Source organism: Pan paniscus, chromosome 9 (assembly GCF_029289425.2).
Source record: "Pan paniscus chromosome 9, NHGRI_mPanPan1-v2.0_pri, whole genome shotgun sequence".
NCBI lineage: Eukaryota > Metazoa > Chordata > Mammalia > Primates > Hominidae > Pan > Pan paniscus.
In genome coordinates, this window is record NC_073258.2 from 87846883 (window position 1) to 87853792 (window position 6910).

The following is a 6910-nucleotide window of genomic DNA, read 5'->3' on the forward strand; positions in this document are numbered from 1 at the left end:
GAGGAGGAGAGTAGTCAGAGGGAAAGAATCAAGGGCTAAGCAGATACCTCAAGGTTTGTATTATAGGCAGGCGTTGTCATCTCCTTTTCATCAGTGGAGAAATTGCATCTTAGGGAGAAGACAGTCTCACAGCTAATATCAGAGCAAAAATTCATACCGAGGTCTGACTGACTCTAAAGGTTATGTTCCTAACACAGTTATAAGATCTCAGAAGCTGACCCTGAGCTGGCATTCTCCAGTTGGCATTGAATAGAATACCTGGCATCGTGTAAACTAGCCCAACAGTAATACTGATAAGAAAGCAGAGCTAAGATTTTACCTTCTCATTTTTTAAATTTTTTTTTTTAATTTTAAAAATGAGACGGGGTATCACTATATTGCCGAGTCTGGTCTTGAACTCCTAAGCTCAAGCAGTCCTCCCACCTTGACCTCCCAATGTGCTGGGATTACAGGCATGAGCCACTGTGCCCGGCCTTACCTTCTCATTTTTAGTGACATCTTCTTTTCCTTTCTCCTTTTGAACTACCCTAGAAATATGAGCGGCAAAGACTAATAAAAAGAATACTAGGCCAGGCGTGGTGGCTCACGCCTGTAAGCCAGGGGAGGCTGAGGCAGGAGGATCACTTGAGGTCAGGAGTTTGAGACCAGCCTGCACCTGTAGTCCCAGCTACTCAGGGGCTGAGGCTTAAACCCAGGAGGTGGAGGTTGCAGTGAGCTGAGATTGCACCACTGCACTCCAGCCTGGGTGACAAGAGAGAAACTCCGTCTCAAAAAAAAAAAAGTATACTGTACTTGGTCCCAGAAAGTCTCCACTTACAAGCTCCATGTCCTTAAAACACACAGATATTAAGCTCTTTGATCATCATTCAGTTTTTTCATTTATTTAGCCTACATAGATGTATGTATATGTATATATGTATATGTTAATGTAATATATATTAAGCATATGTATTATATACTTATAATACATATTATACATAAATATATGTATATGTTAATATATATTAAGCATATGTATTACAAATATTTTATACTTATAAATATATATGTATTATATATAAGTATATTTATTATATACTTATACATATGTTTAATACATATTACATTAACATAAATATACTTACATAAGTATATAATACATATGTTTAATATTGCATTACATTAATATATATATAAATCTATAATACATATGCTTAATATATATTAATGCCAGGCTGGGTGTGGTGGCTCACACCTGTAATCCCAGCACTTTGGGAGGCTGAGGCAGGCAGATCACGAGGTCAGGAGATCGAGACCATTCTGGCTAACACAGTAAAACCCCATCTCTACTAAAAATACAAAACATTAGCCGAGCGTGGTGGCAGACACCTATAGTCCCAGCTACTTGGGAGGCTGAGGCAGGAGAATGGCTTGAACCCAGGAGATGGAGCTTGCAGTGAGCTGAGATCGCGCCACTGCACTCCAGCCTGGGCGACAAAGCGAGACTCTGTCTCAAAAAAAAAAAAAAAATTATATATATATATATATATATATACACACACACATATATATATGCCTAAGACATATACAGCATATAATACATTATGTTATATATTAATATATAATACATAGGTTTTATTATATCAACAGATATATTGGATATCTACAACATACTAAGTAAATCAAAGTAAAACAAATCCTACCAGATGCTTAGCTTCTAATGTGAGAAATGCAAATTAAAAGTAACTACACTGAAATAATGTTTTTCTGCTCTCAGATCTCCAAATGTCCAAATGTTCTGCAACACATGTAGGTGAGGCGCACTTAAACATTGTGGATGGGAATATGAAGTGGTACAATCCCATGGAAAGCAATTTGTCAAAAATTATTAAACCACAAACTCCGCTGGGTGCGGTGCCTCATGCCTGTAATCCTAGCACTTTGGGAGGCTGAGGTGGGCAGATCACCTGAGGTTGGGAGTTCAGGACCAGCCTGACCAACATGGAGAAACCCCGTCTCTACTAAAAACACAAAATTAGCCAGGCATAGTGGCGCAAGTTTGTAATCCCAGCTACTGGGGAAGGCTGAGGCAGGCGAATCGCTTGAACCTGGGAAGCGGAGGTTGCGGTGAGCCAAGATCGCGCCATTGTACTCCAGCCTGGGCAACAACAGCGAAACTCCGTCTCAAAAAAAAAAAAAAAAAAAAAAAAAAAACCCCACAAACTCAAGGCCGGGTGTAGTGGCTCATGCCTATAATCCTAGTACTTTGGGAAGCCGAGGCAGGCGGATCACCTGAGGTCAGGAGTTCAAGACCAGCCTGGCCAACATGGCGAAACCTCATCTCTACTAAAAATACAAAAATTAACCATGCATGGTGGCATATGCCTTTAATCCCAGATACTTGGGAGGCTGAGGCAGGAGAATTGCTTGAACCTGGGAGGCGGAGGTTGCAGTGAGCCAAGATTGTGCCTGGATGACAAAGCGAGACTCCGTCTCAAAAATAATAATAATTTAAAATACAAACTCATATACAATTTGTACCAGCAATTTGGTTTCCAGGAAATTATGCTTCAAGTGTTCTCACACTCATAAGAAATAACATCTGTATATGATTGTTATCATTGTGGCATTGTTTATGATCATGAAAGATTAAAAACAATTAAATGGCCATCAGCACAGGCCTAGATCATCTATAGAGTGGACCGCTGGGCATCAATGACAGAAAATGAGGAAGCTCTCTAAGTTGTGAAATGGAAAACTGCCAAAACATAAAAGTGAGTGGAAAAAACAAGGTGCGGAACAGTGTGTAGAGTGTGCATATGTGTAAAAAGTATATACATTAGTATTAGCAATACTAATAGTATAACACTAATAGTATTCATAATTTGTTATTTGCTAATATATGCAAATATAGTATTATACTATACTATAATAGTATTAGTTATAATGGTATAGTATGTGTATATATGTTTGTGTATATGTGTATGTATATAAAATCTTGTATAGGCATTAAAAAATATCTGGGGAAAAAAACTGATATCAAGAAGTTCCTTTAAAAAAAAAATGTGGGGTGGGAAGCCAGGCAAATAGGGACAGGGATGGGAATAAAACTTTTGACAGAATATCTTTTTAGAATTTTTGAACCAACATGAATGTATAAGCTATTCAAAAATTGAAATAAATATATGCAGTTTGTAAAATGACAACAGTGCAGTGAATGTTAGGAAGGGGAAGCCCAGGGCCCCACGGGAACATGTAACAGGGGATCTAACTTAGTCTACAGGGCCTAGGGAAACTCCCTGATGAAGCTGCTTTTAAACTGAGACTGGAAGAATAAATAAGCAAAGAGGAAAGTGGATGAAGAATGGCTGACCAGGGCCGGGCGCGGCGGCTCACGTCTGTAATCCCAGCACTTTGGGAGGCCGAGGCGGGCGGATCACAAGGTCAGGAGATCGAGACCATCCTAGCAAACACAGTGAAACCCCGTCTCTACTAAAAATACAAAAATTAGCCGGGCGTGGTGGCGGGCGCCTGTAGTCCTAGCTGCTGGGGAGGCTGAGGCAGGAGAATGGCGTGAACCTGGGAGGCGGAGCTTGCAGTGAGCCGAGATTGCGCCACTGCACTCCAGCCTGGGCGACAGAGCGAGACTCCGTCTCAAAAAAAAAAAAAAAAAAAAAGAACGGCTGACCAGAAAAAGGGACCCCACGTACAAAAGCCCTGAGCAGGTAAAGTGCTTCACAGTCAAGGAGTAGAAACATACCCAGTATGGCCAGAACACAGAAAACCAGCGGGCAGGAAGATGCAGGAAGGAGTAGCCAAAGCTGAAAGGAAAGTGAGGGCCAAATTGTGCAGGCTACGTGAAAAATGTCTGGACTTGCTCCTAAGGGCAATGGGAAGCCATTGAAGGAGTTTAACCAGGAAAGTGATGGGATCAAGGTTATGTTTTAAATGGATTGCTCTGGAGCCTATGAAGAGAAATGACTGGAGGAAGCAAGACTGGATGTTGACAACTCATATATCTGACAAACTACTTTGGAAAACTGTCTGGTAGTTTCTTATAAAGTTAAACATACATCTACCCTATGACCTAGCAATTTCATTCTTGGGTATTTATCCAAGTTAAATGAAAACATATGTTCACAAAATATTTGTACAAAATTTGTTATAGCAGTTGTATTCATAGTAGCAAAAATGATGAAGAAAAAAGCCACTAAATTTCCATCAAAAAATCAATTAATAAGCAAATTGTGGTGTATTTCTACAATGGCATACCACTCAGCAATACAGTGGAAGGAATTCCTCACACACACAACATGAATGAGTCTTAAATCCATGAAAAAAAAGCACAGATATGTACATACTGTATGATTCCAATAATATGAAATGAAATCAATGTACATAAAAAATAGTCCCTAGTAACAGAAATCAGAAAGTAGTTGCCTAGGGGAAGGAGACATTGACTGGAAAGAAAAAAATGAAGGATTATTCTGGGGCGATGGAAATATCGTATCTCTTTTTGTACATGGCAGTTACCCAGTGTATACAACTGTCAAAACTTATCAAAGCAAAACAGCTGGACTTGTGCTTTTTATTATCTCAAGCTCCGGAGCTCAAGTGACCCACTCACCTTGGCCTCCTAAAGTGCTGGGATTACAGGCATGAGCCATCGTTCTCAGCGTGCTTTTTATTAACTGTACTTCAATTTTTTTTTAACAAAAGAGTGGACATTGAGGAAGATAGGAGGCAACTGTAATAATCCAGGAGAAGGGTGATGGTAGCCTGGTGCCCTATTATTGGGGACCAAATAAAATAACATGTGTAAGAGGGCAAACAATAAAACTTCATGCAAACCATGAAGCTCTATGCAAACTGTGAATCTTTGTGCAAAAGTGAGGACCGAGTCTAACTTAACCCCTATCAAAATTTGGAGGTGATGGAGACTTCCAAAATGGCCCCCGAGGCAGTCCCATTGTTTGCAATGAAGGGCTGGGGGGTGATTAATCATGATCATGTGGTTGGTTTGTCACAGTTTGGCAGGAAGTGGGACCAATGACTGCTGACAGTCATCAGAATACTTGACCTTGGGGCAAAAAGCAGGGGAGGGGCAGGAGCTGCTTTTGCCAGAAGTCGTTTTCTACTGAAAATTAGGCTTTCCCAAACAAGAAGTGTATTCAGCTGCTGGACTGGAGTCTTGAATTTATTTTTTTGTATAATTAGGGTTTGAAGGATACAGCAAAAAAGGAAGCAGACTGTCAGTTCCTGAAGCAGGGGCCATCACCATCAGTGACACGGCCACCCAGCCTCCAGAAGAGTTTGCTGGGGGCTGAGAGTGTGTGGGAAATACATGGGGGCTGCTTGCAAGCATCTGCCTCTGACTGCAGACAGGTTTGGAGAAACAGCTGTGTGGAAATCAGGCAAAAGCTATCTGAAGAACTGTTCACTCACCATTTAACTGAATTCAACTTTGTTTCCATGACTTTTTTTTTTTTTTAGTGTTAATACATCTCTGATTATTTGCTTTAACTTAATGTTGATTTTGTTTTCTCAAAACCACTTGGAATGAGCAGACACAGCTGGATCCTCCCTGTTTACCCCAGTGGATGCTAAATGCTTTGGTGAAGAGGAGACATCCCTGCACAAAGCAGAGCTGTGGATTCTCTGACCTCCTTGAAGACTCTCTTCTGAGCTGCAGTGGACATTTGCCATATTTTTATTAATGGGTGTCTGTCATCAAATATCCCTCTGTAAGGGTTGGTCACTGTTGTGGCTTCTCTCGATGTGAGGTCGGACTCACCTTCCATATCAAAAGTGGACAAAATCACACTCACACTCTCTTTTTCACACATAAACACACAACCCTGGCACAATCTGAGGGTCAGTAACTGACTTTGGCTCAGCCCACCAAGTGGTCTTTCCCTGAAGTGTGAATCTCAGGGAAGCAATACAAAAACAGGCAGGGGGTGGGTGGCTACCTCTGGAGACAGCTGGAGGTCGTCCTTTCAAAAGCAGGCTGGCGGGCACGCTGACCAAACTACTCCTGCCAAGGAGCCATTGCTGTGGTTCCTTTGGACTGGCTTTCTGACTCTCCCCTAATTTCTACTCATTTCTAAGGTTAATTCTCTTTACTCTCCAACCACTCCAATACATTTCCTTCCATTTATGTTCTCTAGAGTCTGTTTTCATTGCTGACACCTAAGATGGTGCATAATTATAAGCCAGTGTGATTTCATTTCCTATCTGAAGCCTTCGAAAAAAATGGCTCTCAAGCAGTATCTCAGACACCCAAATCCAAGGCTTTACTTTGGTGGCCATGGAAAGACACCTGAATGGGTGGGCGTGGGAATAGGGTAAGAGAAGTAGAAAAGAGGAAGGGAAAAGAGAAAGTACTGCATATTTCATACCTACTATAGTCTAGGACTGAGGATACAGCAATGATCAACATAGGCAGAGGCTCTAACAGATGCCAGGAGCCAGCTAGGCATTTGTCCGGCTATCTTATGATAATATTATAGGGAGGGAGGTGCTCCCATACCCCAAGTGGGAAGAGTGCGGCTCAGTGAGGCTGAGAAACTTGCCCTGGGTCACACAGTAGATGACTATTGGAGCTGGAATCTGAACCACATCTCATTCCTACCATATCTGCTCTTTCCACTACATAAATTTGTTAAACAATGGTGGGTAAACCATGCACCTTTTTTTCTTTTCGTATTTTGATTTCAGTGTTGTATCCATGATTTGGAATGAGCCCACCTGAGCCTAATGATGCGACGAGATCATTGGATTATATATGTATTTACTTTAAAAACACAAGGTAGAAAACTTTACTGAGTCCATGAAAAGAAAAGCTGGAGGCACGTCAAAGCCTGTTTTGATTTAAGTGGAATAGATCCAGCTTGAGTGTAAATTCGAGACTGTGTTTGCTTGTGTCACA